This window comes from Musca domestica, unplaced genomic scaffold, assembly GCF_030504385.1.
Source record: "Musca domestica strain aabys unplaced genomic scaffold, Musca_domestica.polishedcontigs.V.1.1 72, whole genome shotgun sequence".
In the NCBI taxonomy this organism is placed as follows: domain Eukaryota; kingdom Metazoa; phylum Arthropoda; class Insecta; order Diptera; family Muscidae; genus Musca; species Musca domestica.
The window spans coordinates 3,671,258-3,690,202 of record NW_026712388.1 but is presented as its reverse complement, the minus strand read 5'-3'; the positions used below and the strand labels follow the sequence as shown (position 1 = coordinate 3,690,202).

The 18,945-nt window shown below is 30.8% G+C and overlaps 1 protein-coding gene across 3 annotated transcripts in view; it reads left to right on the top strand.

Moving 5' to 3' along the window:
• The first annotated feature begins 620 nt into the window (after positions 1-620).
• LOC101899727 (uncharacterized transmembrane protein DDB_G0289901) overlaps positions 621-18,945 on the top strand; it is a 91,367-nt gene continuing 73,042 nt past the window's right edge. The window contains exon 1 of one of the 3 annotated variants that reach the window (XM_059130312.1): positions 621-1,181. The gene's annotated coding sequence lies outside the window, so the exon portion shown is untranslated. Of the gene's footprint in view, positions 1,182-1,789; positions 1,813-5,550; positions 5,819-18,945 lie in introns of those variants that run through there. The other 2 variants (XM_059130310.1, XM_059130311.1) reach the window with 2 other exon arrangements.

Below are 18,945 nucleotides of genomic sequence, written 5' to 3'. Positions count from 1 at the left end.
CAACAGCAACGACAACAACAGCAAAACAGTAACAGCATTGCGAAAAACATAAACATCTTCATTTTGGACGAACAACAACAGCAACGACGACGATGATGAAGATCATAATGATGTTGTGTGTGCACTCCAACCAACCAGCCAGCCAGCCATCCATCCTTGCACAACAAAATAATCAACATCGTCATCCCCAACCAAAACAAAAAAAAAACAAAATACGAAACGAAATAACAACAACAACAGTACATTGATTGTTGACGACAGAACGAAACTCATCGTTGGTCGTTGTCGTCGGTGTGACTGTGTGACAGTCACACAGTCAGGGCAGTTGGTGAGACACTCACTAGAGAGTAGTACTCCACCCCACAATCAAAACAACAGCAGCTGCTGCTGCCGAGACTGAGACCCAAAGCAGAGTAGCTAAACCAGCAACATTTTGTGTTGGGAGCACACACAGCCACACCACCACACAGCAGCACACCAACCCAAGCAATGAATACAACAGCAACAGAGTAAACAACATTCGTTTGGGGCCGAGACAATGACGACGACATCGGCGTCGTTGTTGTCGCCGTCGTCGTCGTCGTCGTCGTTTGAGAAATTTCATTTCAATAGCGAGCAGCAGCATTTCAGTTACAAATCGATTTCATAAGGTTTGGTAGTGTTTTACGGTGTTTGTTGTCGTTCGGTCGGTCGGTCAGACAGACGGACGGTCGTTTTACAATCAAAACAAAACCAAGAAAATCACTCGCAAAAAATAAAATCAAAATAAAAAAAAAATAAATTAGCGAAAAATAAAAATTTGAGCGCGAAAATAAAATTAACAAAAAAAAAAAAAGAAATTTGCATTTCAAGTGAACGCTTGACGGACGAATGGTGACGACAACACAGACGGTGGCGGGAAATTTGAAAAATTTTAAGCACGCGACTGTCTCGTGAAAAACAAGTAACCAAAAATAAAATAAAAATTTAAATAAACCGAAAATAAAATCAAGTGAATATTTTTTTTGGTGTTCTCTTTAAAGGAAAAATTCAAAAAAAAAAAAATGGACGTTACAAAAATAAAAACCAACAAAAGTGAAGAAGCAATGCGTCATTTTGGACGTTATCAACAACAACAACAAAATTAATTAAAGTGAATTCTGAAGAAAAAATAAACAAAAAACAACAACAACAATTAAAATGTGGGTAAATAATGCAACACCTTGCAATTTTGATTTTTCAAGTAAATTTCGAAATAAAAAACAGAGGCAAAAAATTAATTTTTAACGGTTTTTGAAGATTTGAATTTAAATTTGAATTTTTTTTCTTAAAAAAATATTTTTTTTTGCAACGGATTTTTAAGATTTGATCTTAAAATTGAATTACTTCCCACAAAAAAATAAAAATAAAAGTGCAAAAAGTGAAATCCATTTTTGGCGCTAAAAATTCTCTTACAGCCATGAAATGTGAACTCTGAAGAAAAAAAATAAATTAATAAAATGAGAACCAATAATGCAATACCTAGCAAATTTATTTTTTAAATAATTTTCGAAGAAATCAGAAAGGGAAAAATCGAAAAAAACGGCTTTTGAATATTTGAATTTAAATTTAAAATTTTTTTTCTTAAAAAAATTAAATAAATCATTAAAACCTTAGAATGTTATTTTCAAATATTTTCTTATTTTTACAACGTTTTTTTTTTGGAGATTTGAATTCAATTTTGAAAAGAAAAAAAAACAAAGTGGGAAAAGTGAAACACATTTTTGGCGCTAAAAATTCTCTTAAAGCCATCAAATGTGAATTCTGAAGAAAAAAAACAACAACAATAAAAATGTGGGTAAATAATGCAATTTGCAATTCATTTTGCAAGTTTTTATTTTTCAAATAATTTTCGAGGAAGTCAGAATTTTTTTAAAACAGTTTTTGAAGATTCGAATTTAAATTTGATTTTTTTTCTTAAAAAAAAACAAGAAAAAAAAAAATAAAAAATCATTAAACCCTTAAAATTTTATTTTCAAACAATTTTTTTTTGCGACGGATTTTTTAAAATTTGATCTTAAAATTGAATTCTTTTCTATAAAAAAAAAACCTGTGAAATGTGAAATCCATTTTTGGCGCTAATAATTCTCTTAAAGCCATCGAATGTGAATTCTGAAAAAAATAACCAAAAAAAAAAAAAAAACAACAACAATAAAAAAGTGGGTGAATAATCCAACACCTTGCAATTTTATTTTAAATAAATTTCCAAGAAGTCTGAAGAAAAAATTTAAAAAGAAGCGGTTTTTGAAGACTTGAATTTAAATTTTTTTCTTAAAAAAAAAAAACAAAATAAAAAATTAAAAAAAAATCATTTAACCCTTAATATTTTATTTCCAAATAATTTTTGATTATTTTGCAAAGGTTCCTTTTTTGGAGATTTGAATTTTTTCCTGCAAAAAAACAGAAACGTGCAAAAAGTTCAACACATTTTTGGCGCTAAAAATTCTCTTAAAGCCATCAAATGTTGCCGCGCCATCCATAATACCCACCTATCTATACATGTAGTTGTTGCATGTTATTGAGACAACTGACATGACAGCCAGCCAGCCTGCATGCCTGCCGGACGTAAAGCAAAAAGCCGGCAGTTGTTATTCTCAGCCAGTCACTAGAATTTTGTTTGGTTCTTAATGCTGCACTTGTTACAAGTTTGAACTGAGCAAAAAAAAAACAAGAGTATTTTTGTTTTTGCATGTGTCTGTGTGTGTGTGCCTGAGTGTTTGTGAGAGAGGCTGTCTAAACAAAACCACAATGTTGCCCACAAACATGCATGGATGTTGGATGATGATAATGATGATGGTGCGGCATGCATGGCATAGACACCCTGTGTGAAACGGCGGAAAACAACATGCACATAATCACATATACATATATAAGTAAGATTGTGTGTGTGGCTGTGTAATGTAATGTTATTTTCAAGTTTACTCATACGTTGGCCACCCCCCTCGGCCGCGTCGTCGTTGTTGTTCAATTTCATTTCCTTCTTCCGCTGTGTAAAACCGACACATCACACACTTGCAATTGTTGTTGTGCAATGTTTGTTATTACGTTAGATGACCTTTGAAGAGGCCGAATGGGTGTTTGAATGTCTGTGTATGCACATGTTTGAGTGTATCTGTACGTTTTGTTGTTTACAATCAAAACAAACAAAACAACACCCTGTGTTTGGGCCACTTGACTTTCGTTTCGTTCGGGTCGAGTTTTGCTTTTTTGCTGTTTTGTTTGCAATTTTCGAATTCAAATGATATCTATCGATAGCTGTAATTTCTTGGCTCGTTAAGTTTGAAATAATTGTCGCTAAAAAATACAAATTCTAAAAACAATTGGAAAACATTATTATCCAAATAAAAACAAAAGTATCCAGGAAATTCAAATAAAATAAATAATCGGTATTATTTTAAATGAAAGTGCAGAAAATGGAATAAAACTTAAATAATATAAATTAATAAAAAATAATAATAAAAAAATAAATAAATAGCAAATAAAATCGAAAATAAAATAAAAAACAGAACAAAATAAATGACATATAAAGAATCGTAGAAAAATGTGTGAAAATGCATAAATTCATTAAAAATTAATAAAATTTTAAAAAATTAATGAAACTTTAAAAATTAATAAAATTTTAAAGAAATTATAAAAATTAAAAAATAATAAAATTTTAAGAATCTAATAAAAATTAATAAAATCTTTAAAAAAATCAAATTAAAAAAATAAAGTTTTAAAAAAATAAAACATTTTAAAAAATTACAAAAATTTAAAAAAAAAATTAAATTAAAAAAATTAATAAAATTAAAAATATAATAAAAGCTTAAAAAATTAATAAAATTGTAAAAAAATAATAAAATTTAAAAAAAATAAAAATTAAAAATAATAATAAAACAATAAACATCTTAAAAAAGTAATAAAATTTTAAAAAAATAATAAAATTAAAAAAAAATTAATGAAATTTTAAAAAATTAATAAAATTTTAAAGAAATTATAAAAAATTAAAAATAATAAAACTTTAAGAATCTAATAAAATTATTAAAATCTTAAAAAAATCAAATTAAAAAAATAAAGTTAAAAAAAAAAATAAAACATTTTAAAAAATTACTAAAATTTTAAAAAATTATTCAAATTAAAAAAAAATAAAAATTAAAAAAAATAAAATTTAAAAAATTACTAAAATTGTAAAAAGTTAATAAAATTAAAAATGTAATAAAAGCTTAAAAAATTAATAAAATTGTAAAAAAATAATAAAATTAGAATAAATAAAATTAAAATAAATAATAAAATAGAAGAAATAAAAAATAATAATAAAAAAAATTTAAACTACGCAAATGCCAATACCAAATAAAATGCCAATACTGTTCCAAAATATAGAAGTAAACAAAACTATTCTAAATAATACAAAATAGAATACTTGAAATGTAAACTTCAAATTAAATTAATATAAATCTCAACATTCATTCACTCATCAAAAAATATATATATATTGAAATTAAACAACGTAAGAAAAAACTTAAAAAAATGTGTATTGCATCATAATAATACAATTGAAAAAATGCATTTCATAAAAATTTTCAAGCAAATCGAAAAAGATTAAATAAAAACAAAAATAAAATGTAAAGAAAAATAATTGGAAATATTAAAACAAAAAATTTAAATAAATAAAACATTGAAGTAAAATTGGAAAAAAATAAACATTAACAATTAAAACAAGTAAAAAAGCAGATAAGTATAAGCAGATCAAAATAATAAAAATTAAAAATAAAATAATAAATTTTTACGAATGAATAAAAACTAAAATTTATAAAAAAATATATTTTAAAGAAAACATATATTAAACAAATCATTAATGCATTTGGGAAAATAAAAATAAAATATTAAAGTTTATAATTGGCAGTTTTTATTTATTTTTAATTTATATGACAAAACAAAATTATAAACATATACATGTTGTTAAAAAATTAAAGGAAAAGCATTAACATATAAAACAAAAATAAAACCTTAACACTTAGTAAAATTGAAAAAAAAAAAACATTAAAAACATTAGGGAAATGTTATAAATGTTATTTTTTTAATTTAAATATATAATATATTAAATATTTGATTCATCATTTAATAAATATAACAAAACGAAATTACAAATAAAATTATGAATAAAATGTTTTTTTTTTTTTATTTATATAAAATTTAAAACAAAAACCTTAATAAACAAGAAAAGAAAAAAAAGTAAATAAATAAATATAAATACAGTTGACTAGAAAGAAATCAAAATATAATTTTATCAAACACATTTAAGTGCAATTTAAATAAAAGTATTCAAATAAAATAATGTATGAAAATAAAATAAATAAAATGATTTAATTACAATTTAGTGAAGATATATAAAAATATATTTATAATAAAAAATAAAATTTATATTTTTTAACAAATAAATATAAACATGAATAACTAAAGTTATAATAATAAAAATTAAAAATTTAAGAAAAATAAATTAATTTTAATATAATCAAAAATTAAAAAAAAAAAAAACAATAAAAAATGATAACTAAAAAAGTTATTTAGCTTTTTTTGCAGGAAATATACAAGAACTTCCAATTCAACTGTATATTAATTTTTGAAATCCTGATACTGTCATGAAAAATAAAAGACAACAAAGGAAGAACGAGAAATCCACAAACAACAACAAGTGTTAATAAAAATAAATAAGAGCAGCTACATAAAATAAAAATTAAATAAATTTTCAAATATTACAAATTAAGAATAAATAAAAATGAAACAATTAAATTGAATTTTGAGAATGTATATAATTATAAAAGTAAGTTACAATTGATGTTTACATTTTAATAAATAAGTGAAAATCATTATATGTATATAAAATATATTCTCATAATCTTGAAAATGTCATGTAAAAAATAAAATATGAATATGAAATATGTTGACCATATCGGGAGATTACAGTCAAAGAATTTGGCCTTAATTTTTATAAAAGAAAAAATTTTAACAAAAAATTATCGAAAAAAAATTATAATTAATGAAATTTTTTAATTACATTCCAGAACCTGCAAGAACTATTTTTTGCAATTTTTTTTCTGTATCATAAAGGGGAAATTATTTATTGTAGAAAAATTTTACATTTTTGCTGTTCTGGAACAGATTAATTAATGTGCATATGACTTTTTGAATTAACGAAGTAGTTTTTGAGTTAACAAATTACGCCAAATTTAATCTAGAGTATGAAAGCTTTAAAACGAGAAATCAGTTCAACGTAGGGAAATTCTTCGATTTTTTGAAAAATTCAATTTAGTTATTTTTTAAATGGATTTTTTCTGCGTCGGATTAGCCATCTCCGAAAAAATTCAGTTATAACAAGTTAAAAGGTATCAGTCGGTTTCGCCGACAGATGTATACTCTCAGCCAATGTTCCATTTTTAAATATATTTTGACTTCTGTTATGATTATTCAAATTTTTGACGCTCTATGGAGTATGTTCGGATCTAAATAAATATGATATAAATACATATTTTACTTTCCAAGTATTCCATTTTCATCCTTCATCTAATACAGATAAAAATATTGTAAAATATTGTACAAGAAAATTTGACATTTATATCGCTTAAGCCCTTCGTGGGGAAGGTACTAGACGAAATGGTCCGATCTCTAACATCTTTATAACAGATCTTGTGTAGATGGAGATGAAGTCTGAATGAAATCGAATGTTAATTTAGCGTTTTATGAGCTTCGTGGATATTCAAAATTTTGACCTTTTGTGGGGAGGTACCGATATATGGTGGACCGATATATCCCATATTGTCTATTTTCGCACAAAGTTGGTTTGCAAAGTTGGAGCAAAATCGGATTATCATTTCTCTTTCTGTGCAGAATATATATATATATATATATTTATATATATATATATTTTTTTTTTGAAAATTCCGACCTTAAGGGATGGAGGTACCAGAAGGAATTGGGCTGATATTCCAACTTAAAGGCTTGGGTTAATAAAAATATTGGGATGTGTGAAGTTTGAAGATAATCGGACTCTTACATCACATTTTATAGGAGTTATAAATATTAAAAATTTTGACCCCTTGTGGGGGAGGTACTTGATGGAGTGGAACGATATTGACCATTTTCACACCTGTTCTAGTACTGATCAAAATTTTTGGATTTGTCTAGCTTGAATAAATTTGATGGTCCTTTCTTGCTCTATAAGGAAAATAACTTCCTGTGAAAGTGTTTACCTTTTGTGGGGGAGGTACCAGAAAGAGTGGACCGCTATGGCCCATCTCCCAACTCGATCTAAATTTGATAATTATATTACGATGTATCAAGTTCGGACCAAATCGGATACTCGCTTCGAGAGTTATCGTGCACACCAGCCAGCAGATAGACAGAAGGACGGACGGACACCTCTAGATCGACTCCAAATGTCCTGAAATGGATTTGGTCCAAAGACACCCAGGATCTAAAACCGTTATTTCGATGAGGAACGTTTTGGCCGTATCAAATGATATATACCCTCTCTAGCCATATGGCTGAGGGCATATATTAGATATTTTAAAAACGTATTTCTATGTTGGTCTTATAATGGGGCTGGGATTTCTTACCTTAATTTTTTTTATCCACACTCACAATTAGGGCCATTGAAAAAAACACAATTTAATCAGAGAGTAACAAAACTGGGAGAACATAAATGTGCGACTCACTACTCGACACAATTTTAGAGGCATCATGGCAGAAGAATACAGGTAGATGCATCAACACTTGGGAACATTAATATGTCAAAAAATTTTAAAGTTCTTTCCAAATATAAGTAGATTTTTATATGTTTTTATATACGACGTCATTCGGTTATTATAATACGCTTTTTTCAACAATTTTTACAAATTTAAATAATTTTTCATTCAACATTTTCAATTCAAAAATTGGTTTGACAGTTCATTGTCCCAGCAGCTGTTTTGATACGTCTACCTTTATTCTTCTACAATGAGCGGCATTAAGTCATGTTCCATGAATATAGTTTCAAATCGTTCATCCGCCTAAAAGTATGCTAAATTATTTGTATTCCCCTAATTATCGCTACCAAAACAGAAATCTTGATTTTTTAGAATTTAGAACCAATACACAAATTGATCCTTAAGAATCTGTCATTCAGTGACATATTTCCCAAAACCGTTATGTGCTCAGATTGTATTGTTGCTTCCTCGAAGGAATATTATTGCAGTTTTCACATAGGGTACTTCCAGCCGCTGTTATCTCGGCCTCCAAAAGTATAATTAAAAAAACAAAACAAATAAATAAAAATATCATTTGAATTGTGCAAAATTTCGTTAAATGTCAATGGCCGTTTAATGGATTTTAGGAAATGATGATGAAATAAACAAACAATACACTGTGAGAAAAAAACATGAAGAGAAAAGGGAAAATAAAAATTTGATAAAAATTCCAAAATTACGGAATGATTTCTAGAATTCTACTCTACTTTTGAAAAATGCAAGAAAATTTTAAAAAATTTTACCTCATAATTTTGAAAAGATTGGTCCATTGCGGTTTCAAAATTTGTTGACAAATGAGATTTTGTTGCAATATTTTCTTTTCTCTGGGTGTTTACGTTTGTAAATTAATATATGTATGTGTGTCATCTTTTAAATATTACCTTTTAAGTATTTTAAAATTTGTCAAGTTATTTTTAATATAATAAAAAAATTGTAAAAAAAAGTTTTGAAATATTTATTGGTGTATAATTTTCGCAAAAAACAGGGAACGACAGTCAAATTTAAAATTAATGCCGGCTTTAGATAACAACAGCAACAACAACAACAACAACAACGAAAAACTGATTTGATTAAATTGAAATGCAAAAAAAAAAAAAAAAAACAAAATAAAACTTTCGATGATTGGGCAGACATGGTGGGAAGGGGGTAATGACTCTAACACAGGGGCGTATATATTATTTTGAATATTGTTTTTGAAGAAAAAAAGTCAATATACAGGGTGAGATTAAAAAAACTGCAACAAAGTCAAACGCCATCATTTTAACATTTTTATACCCTCCATCATACTATGTTTTTTTTTTTAATTTTGTCATTCCGTTTGTAACTCCTCAAAATTCTCATGTCAGACCCAACAAAGTATGTATATTCTTGATCAGCATAAAATTCTAAGACGATTTAGCCTTATCCGTCTGTCTGTCTGCGTGTCTGTCTGTCCGTCTGTCTGTTGTAATCACGCTATCTTTCGAACACATTGAGATAGAAGGCTAAAATTTTGCACACATGTATATTTTGCCAGTAGGCAGGTTAAGTTCGTAAATGGGCCATGTAGGTCCACGTTTTCATACAGGCCCCATATAAAGGTACCTCCTGATATTCGGTATTTTGTTGATTTTAGCGACATTATTCATTGTCGCGACATTGTTTCAAATTTGGCATTTGAAGTTCGTAATGGATACTACAGCCTAAGACAGAAAATTATCTGTGCAGGTCCACGACTTCGTATAGCCCCCATATTTTTTAATGATTTTAGCGACATTATATACCGGAATCGTTTCAAATTTGGTATTTGAAGCTCGTAATGGATACTACATCCTAAGTCAAAAAATGAGCCATGTAGGTCCTCGTCTTCGTATAGCCCCCGTACCTCCCGATATTCGGTATTTTGATGATTTTAGCGACATTATTTACCAGAATTGTTTCAAATTTCGCATGTGAAGTTCGTAATGGATACTACATGCCATGCCAGAAAATTGTCTGTGCAGGTCCACGTCTTCGTACAGCCCCCATATACCGTACCCCCCGATATTCGGTATTTTGATGATTTTAGCTACATTGTAAACAGATTTTTCTTCAAGTTTCGCATTTAAATATTGTAATAACTTATGACAAAAGTTGCCTATGCAGGTCCACGTCGTCGTATAGGCATTCGGTATTTTTAAGATTTTAACGGAATTTTTAAAGGATTTTATTTTTTTTTCATTTTGGAAATTGCCAAATTTGTACCAAATGGTGGAGGGTTTTAAAAGTTCGGCCCGGCCGAACTTACAGCTTTTTTACTTGTTTTAAAATTTTTTTTTAAATTTTTTGAATGAAAGAAAAAATTCCGGAAACAGCATCAAAATTTTGGAATAAGTTTAGATTTCTTCGAATTGGCCACCTTTGGCACGAATTATAGCCTTTAAACGGCCAATGAAATCGTCACACGTTGCCCGAATGTTGCTCTGCGTTAATTTGGCCCATTCCCGGCGAAGCGCTTGCTTGAGGTGATCGACACTTTGGTATTTTTTAGTGCCAACCTTGCTTTCCAAAATACTCCAGACACAATAGTCCAACGGATTGGTATCCGGAGAATTTTGGTCGTCATTGTGCGCTGGAAATGAAGCGAGGAACCTCATTTTGTTACCATTCCTGGGTGGCGCGTGCTGGGTGCGGTAGTGCTGAGTCCTGTTGGAATGTTCAAAGTCTGCGGGCAGAATATTTGCGTACACCCTCCAGAATATTTTCGCGATAATATTTGGCATTTATTCTGAAGACAGGGTAGATAAATACGAGCGAAGAGCGACCATCGGCGGTTATGGCGGCCCACACCATCACAATGGCCGGCGCTTGAGTTCTGGTAGCCAACCGAAAGTGCATATTTTCAGCTGACCTCTTTGGCACGTGGTAAACACGATCATTTTGTTTGTTTACAAACTGCAGGACATCGAATGTTTTCTCATCGGAGAAAACCACATTCGGCAGTTCACCACTTTCGGCCAAGCGAAGCAACTCTTTAGATCTTTTGAGTCTATTTTCTTTCTGTTGCGGTCTAAGTTCTTGCACTTTTTGGAATTTCAAAGGCTTTACCCCGAGCTCATTTTTCAATATTTGCCGAATGGAATATTGGGATTTGTTCAACTTATGGGCCTTTTTTTGGCCACTGCGACGCGGGTTTTTCGATCAAGTCGCTTCTTTACTTTTCGAACCATTTCTGCTGTTGTTGCTGTTATCTTCCGTCCATTTCCTTGACGTCGGGCTACGCTACCAGTATCACGGTAACGATCGATGGTACGAGACACAAACGATTTATTCACATTTAAATGCTGGAGTGCTCTAATGATGGCCACTTGGGATTTTCCAGCCAAATTTAAAGAAATCACACTATCGCGCTTGAATTCCGTCACGAATAACTTTTTTTCTGAAAAATTCTCCCCAAAATGCTTACGTACGCTTGTAAACAATATAAAGAGCTATCACTGGAAAAATTACAACAGCTGTCGGACAAGTGGCTTAGAAATGACACCAGTCTGAAGTAGGTTACAGTTTTTTCTTTTCATCTCACCCTGTATATGTTTCGGTCTACATTTGGTTTTTTCCTACGTCACTGTCTGGGGATTTTTGTTTTTATTTTTTTTTTTAGAAAAAAAAAAACTATGTTATCGGCTTCCAAGTCAGGCTTTGATGTTTCACAGATTATTTCGATTCAAATCTATGGCTATACATATTTATTCATTTATTTATTTTTTTGTGCCCAACCACAACAGCCACCCGACACAGATCCGAAAAATGTCGTGCAAAAATTTGACATCAATGGCAACATAATGTCCGATTTGATCGTTCGCTGACGCCTCGATCGTTTTGCTTTTGTTTTCTTTTTTTTGCTCCACGCATCGATATTTATTTTATTGACAGCCGAAAGAAATTTAATGAATTAGTTTATTTTGTTTATTAAACTATGTTTTTTTTTCGTTTGCTTTTGCTCTATAGTAGTATTTGGAGATTTTGATGTTGATGTTACTAATTTGCATTTGAAGTAAATTCCACAACCTGTGTGCGTCAATGCAAATTTTGTGTTTTCCCCCCGCGGCTTTGTTATTTTTTTTTTGTTGATTTCTTTTTCTTTTAAATAATAATCATAAAAATTAATAATATAAATTTTATAGACGTTTTAGATTTTAACCACAAAATAAATTGGAAGTATTCAATATATGTGTGTACACAAATTCGAAATATCGAAAATCCAAATGTCACAACAAAAGTTTTTGCATGAAAAAAGACCCAATTGTTCAAGGGAACGCCTGCTGCGATTTTGGAACTCTTTATTTGAGTTTATTTCTTATTTATTTATTTATTTATTTCAAATATTATACTTCCTTAAAAAATCAGTATACAGAGTTTCGAAAGCTAAAATAAACTTTTGACAAAGATCTGGAAGGATTTTATTAAAAACTAATCTTAAAAAAAATCTTAAAAATTTAATATCGACATATACATATAAAATTTTTTAATATTTACGAAAAATTTTTTAATTTTTCAAAAAAAAACATTTTCGTTAAAAAAAAAAATCGAAAAAATATAATAATTTAAATTTCAATGATTTGGTTAAAACATTGCCCCTAATCAAATTTATTTTAGACTTAAATCGGGTTCGAAAATTGAGAAGTTCAAATAAAAAATAGCGAAAGACCCAACATTTTTAATAGTCCATTTCATATTGGTCCATTTTCTCTCGAGCTTCACCCTTTCCAAACAAAAACAAAAATGATTTAATAATAACCTCATAAAATGTAAGTCCGATTTGATGATTTTCGAACATTCCAATATTTTTGGAGCACAAAGTGTCCACATCGGCCTGCTACTGTAAACCTCTTCCGCAAATGGTAAAAATATTGAATGACGCTCAAAATATGATGGTTCTCATTTTTTTTATTGAAAACTTCCCCCGCAAAATTTGAAAACCAAACACAAACTTTACTCATCTCAATATTACTGCCGGAGACGAAACGGTTGAAACTAGAATCTTGAAATTTTAGGTGAGTTCAAAAATGTACTATATTTGGTACCATTTCGTATCACGTGAACGGTTAGAGGAGTAGAGTCGATGAAAGGTGGTAGTTTTGGAAGTGTATACCCATGTATACCAAAAGTACTAAATCGTACTAAATTTAGTACGATTTGAATTTGGATGTTTCTAAATTTTGTACAAAGAGCACAGTGAACTATATAGGTATACTCTTTTATGTACTTCGCACGATATCCTCCCCCAAAATGACTGCCAATATCACAATTTTATTCAGCGACCTTTCGGTCAAAATTATGGGTTTTTCGTGAACTTTCTGGCAAAAAATCGCGATTCTTTGCAAACGAAACAAAAACCATATAAAGTCTTAATTTTTTACAAACATATCCCACAAGGTCTTCCCAGACAAATATTGTGGATTTTTTGCAAAGTGACTTTCCAGAATTTTAGAGAAATTTCCTTCAAGTAATAAAGGACGTTGCTATTAAGAAACTTCTTGAATAGCATTACATTCAAGAGTATTTTTTCGAAAAATCTCCGATTTTGCCTTTGAGAAGACCTTCCGTTCTATTGCAGGAAGACCCTCTGGTCTTCTATAAGAATACCCCCTTGTCTTCAATAAGAATATTCTCTAGTATTCTTCTAATGCGATTGGACATTCTTGTCTTCTATGAGAAGACCTTGTACTTCATTTCAGATTTTCAAGGTTTTTAAAGTTATTCAAGTTTTTCCTTTTTCGGAAAGAATAATGGGAAAATGTTTACTTTTACCCAAAAAAATGTCTTCAATATCTTCTTATTTTGAAGTTCACAGAAGAGGATAATAGTAAAACCATTTCACAATGGATCCACATCCAATTTTTCCGTCCAAAACCATTTCAGCGAATCCATAGGTTAGCCCTAGAAATCAACAGTAATTAAATATTAAATTTAAGGATGGTAACATTTAGTACACATATCCAAAACAATCAGCATTTCTCCAACAGTGATCGAAATTTAGTACTTTTCGGACTATTAAAAGTACGAATTTTCAAAATCACCTCCATATCTAATTCCAGATACCAACAAAGACCTCAAAATAAAATTTTGTGATTCCAGCCCTCTCCCAACAACCAATACCAAATTTAGTACCATTTTTTATTTTTCGTACGAATGAAGGACGCATTTCCAAGCCACATCCATATCTTAATTCCAAATACTATAATAATATTTAGAAACCGTTTGGTACATCTGTCCTGTACTCCATCAGTGATTCTCATTCCAAATTTCTTTTGTCCAATGCAAAGATTAAATGTTTAGTACTTTTCCTACCATTTTAGAGGGAATCTAAAAGAACACAAAATTCAATACTTCATTATTTTATTAAGTCAATCAATCAATCTTTTATTAATATAGATAAGTACGAATTTCCAAACTTCAAACATATCCCAATCCTACACTATCAATTTCCATAACTAGCTCCATACCTCAATCATACAACTCAAAAGAAATTTTATTTTCAGTTTTTAGAATTCCTGATCTATCCGTCCACCACAATTCCAATTTGTACACATTTTAGTACAATTTAGCACACATTTCCATAACAACCTGCATCATTCAATCCCAAAAGAAATCGTATTTCCCAATACCCAGAACTATCGGTTCACCCAAAACATTATTGTCCCAAATTTAGTACTATTTAGTACACCCCAGTACGAATATCCAAAGCTTCCCACACACCACAATCCTAAACTCCCACAATAACCCCAATTCCAAATTTCAGGATTCTACCGGTTCGCCCATTTAGTACACATTTGTACGAATTTCCAAAACTTCCTGCATACCCTAGTTCTACAATGCAATAGTAATCTTATTTCCAATTTTCACGATACCAGCTAAATTGGTTCAAACAAATTAAACACATTTTAGTACCATTAAGTACACTCAAGTACAAATTTTTATAACTACCTACATGGTACAGTCCAATGGAAAATTTATTTTCAAATTTCAACGTTACCGGTTCACTTAAAATTTAAATTGTACCAAATTTAGTACCATTTAGTACACATAAATACAAATTTCCAAAACTACCTACATTCCTTAGTCCTAGAATGCAATAGTAATCCTATATCCAAATGTCAGAATTTCAGCTCTATCGATTCACCCAAATCGTAATTGTGCCAAATTTAGTACCATTTAGTACATTTCGTGTACATAAGTGTAAATTTCGAACACTTCCTCCATATCCCAATCCTTAACTCCGCCAGTAATGTTGTTTTCCATTTTCAGGATTCCAGATCCATCCGTTCCTCCAAATTCAAATTGTACTAAATTCAGTACCGTTTAGTACTTTTCGTATACTTTTCATGTATACACTTCCACACTTTCAAAACTACATCTCAAGTTTTTAGCTCTAACCGTTCACATGATACATACCAAGTGCAGTACAAATGTTAGTCCTTTTCGTGCACTTATAGTGCGAATTTCCAAAAAACCTTTTTGGTACATTTATCATGGACTCCATTCTAAATTTAAGAGTTCTAGCTCTTCTGCTCCCTCAAATACAAAGGGTACCATATTTAGTACCTTTTAATACTTTGCGTAACGTTCTAGCACGAGTTTCCAAAAACCCAGCCTTTTTTGACCACTTTGGACTAAGAGTCCAAAATTTCAAAATTCTACACCCAGCCGTTTCAGTCAGTCAATTACTTTCAGCTATTTTACTCTTTTATCAATATAGATTTAAGTTTAAAAATTGGTTGTAGCGCCTAAAAGTATGGTATAAAAATTATAATTTCTTTATTTTATTTGACACATAAATTGACAAGATAAATTTAAAAGTAATTGCAAAGACACAAAAAAATTCATTTTTTTCTCCGGCTCAGAAAGGATTATTAAAGAGACAGAGATAGCGAAAACCAGAAAAAATGTAGGGTATTTTAATTTATTTAAGTTTTTATCAAATTTCAAAATTGCTAAATAAAAACATTATAATTAACAATTACATTGAATAAGTTTGAAACCCTTAATTCTACATTTAAAACCAAAATATGGGATTTGAGGCTGGGCACAAACGAAAGGTCCTGAAGAGTACTTTCCGAATATATGGACCTTACAGGCAAACATAATTTCAGACTTAGGTACTTTTCGAATTTTCTTAAAATGATGGCTTAATTTGAGGAAAATTACAGATAAAAGGGTCCACTGGGCAGAAATTAAGAATGAAGCGGTCTTGAGGCTGGGCACAAATGAAAGGTCTCGAGGAGTACTTTCCGAATCTGTGGACGCTTTTATCTGCAATTTCCATAAAATTGAGCGATAATTCTTCAGAAAATGCAAAAAATGCCTAAGTCTGAAATTCTTTTCGACTATAAGGTCAACAGATTCGGAAAGTACTCCTCGAGACCTTTCATTTGTGCCCAGCCTCGACACCGCTTCATTTTTAGTTTCTGTTCTGTGGACGCTTTTATCTTCAATTTCCATAAAATTGAGCGATAATTCTTCAGAAAATGCAAAAAATTCCTAAGTCTGAAATTCTTTTCGACTATAAGGTCCACAGATTCGAAAAGTACTCCTCGAGACCTTTCATTTGTGCCCAGCCTCGACACCGCTTCATTTTTAGTTTCTGTTCTGTGGACGCTTTTATCTGCAATTTCCATAAAATTGAGCGATAATTCTTCAGAAAATGCAAAAAATGCCTAAGTCTGAAATTCTTTTCGACTATAAGGTCAACAGATTCGGAAAGTACTCCTCGAGACCTTTCATTTGTGCCCAGCCTCGACACCGCTTCATTTTTAGTTTCTGTTCTGTGGACGCTTTTATCTTCAATTTCCATAAAATTGAGCGATAATTCTTCAGAAAATGCAAAAAATTCCTAAGTCTGAAATTCTTTTCGACTATAAGGTCCACAGATTCGAAAAGTACTCCTCGAGACCTTTCATTTGTGCCCAGCCTCGACACCGCTTCATTTTTAGTTTCTGTTCTGTGGACGCTTTTATCTGCAATTTCCATAAAATTGAGCGATAATTCTTCAGAAAATGCAAAAAATGCCTAAGTCTGAAATTCTTTTCGACTATAAGGTCAACAGATTCGGAAAGTACTCCTCGAGAACTTTCATTTGTGCCCAGCCTCGACACCGCTTCATTTTTAGTTTCTGTTCTGTGGACGCTTTTATCTGCAATTTCCATAAAATTGAGCGATAATTCTTCAGAAAATGCAAAAAATGCCTAAGTCTGAAATTCTTTTCGACTATAAGGTCCGCAGATTCGGAAAGTACTCCTCGAGACCTTTCATTTGTGCCCAGCCTCGACACCGCTTCATTTTTAGTTTCTGTTCTGTGGACGCTTCTATCTTCAATTTCCATAAAATTGAGCGATAATTCTTCAGAAAATGCAAAAAATTCCTAAGTCTGAAATTCTTTTTGACTATAAGGTCCACAGATTCGGAAAGTACTCCTCGAGACCTTTCATTTGTGCCCAGCCTCGACACCGCTTCATTTTTAGTTTCTGTTCTGTGGACGCTTCTATCTTCAATTTCCATAAAATTGAGCGATAATTCTTCAGAAAATGCAAAAAATTCCTAAGTCTGAAATTCTTTTCGACTATAAGGTCCACAGATTCGAAAAGTACTCCTCGAGACCTTTCATTTGTGCCCAGCCTCGACACCGCTTCATTTTTAGTTTCTGTTCTGTGGACGCTTTTATCTGCAATTTCCATAAAATTGAGCGATAATTCTTCAGAAAATGCAAAAAATGCCTAAGTCTGAAATTCTTTTCGACTATAAGGTCAACAGATTCGGAAAGTACTCCTCGAGACCTTTCATTTGTGCCCAGCCTCGACACCGCTTCATTTTTAGTTTCTGTTCTGTGGACGCTTTTATCTGCAATTTCCTTAAAATTGAGCGATAATTCTTCAGAAAATGCAAAAAATGCCTAAGTCTGAAATTCTTTTCGACTATAAGGTCCACAGATTCGGAAAGTACTCCTCTAGACCTTTCATTTGTGCCCAGCCTCGACACCGCTTCATTTTAGTTTCTGTTCTGTGGACGCTTCTATCTTCAATTTCCATAAAATTGAGCGATAATTCTTCAGAAAATGCAAAAAATTCCTAAGTCTGAAATTCTTTTTGACTATAAGGTCCACAGATTCGGAAAGTACTCCTCGAGACCTTTCATTTGTGCCCAGCCTCGACACCGCTTCATTTTTAGTTTCTGTTCTGTGGACGCTTCTATCTTCAATTTCCATAAAATTGAGCGATAATTCTTCAGAAAATGCAAAAAATTCCTAATTCTGAAATTCTTTTTGACTATAAGGTCCACAGATTCGGAAAGTACTCCTCGAGACCTTTCATTTGTGCCCAGCCTCGACACCGCTTCATTTTTAAATATTTTATTCTCGGTTTAAATGTAGAGTTAAGGGTTTCAAAGTTTTTCAACGTAAATTTTAATTAGGTTTTTATTTAGCGATTTCATTTGAAATTTGAAATTTGTAGGGAAAATTATGAAATTTGATGAAAACTAATATAATTTAGTTTACCTTTAATTTTCTCTGGTTTACTACTCTCTCTCTCTTTCTCTCTCTCTCTCTCTCTCTCTCTCTTTATTAACCCTTTGTGAACCGGAGAAAAAATCACCTTGGTTTGTGTCTTTGCTAATTAAATTTAAATTTATCTTGACGGACATCTTGAGGAGTACTTTTCGAAAATTCGAAAAATTTCTAAGTCTGAAATTATTTTTGTCTGCAAGGGCCATATACTCGGAAAGTACTCTTCGAGGCCTTTCATTTGTGAACAGCCTCAACACCACTTCATTTTTTAAACTTTTTCAACGCCATTTTTAATTATAGTGTTTTTATTTAGCGATTTCTTTGTAAATTTGAAATTTGTGCGGATAATTTTGAAATTTAATAAAAATTAAAATAAATTAAAATACCATAATTTTTCTGGAATCGCACTCTGTCTCTTTCTTTTTAAACTTTCTGAGCCGGAGAAAAAGCCGCTTTGTTTTGTGTCTTTGCTAAATAAAATTTAAACTTATCTTTAAAGACATCAATTTTTAAGCGAAGAGTAGATTCCAGAAAAAAACTACTACTCGTCGAGCAATCCTGCATGCGAGCAAGTTTCGCTACCGAGTGAAAATTACCAAATCTTTGCTCTGGTCAGGATATTGACCAGTACTGTTTTATTGAAATTTT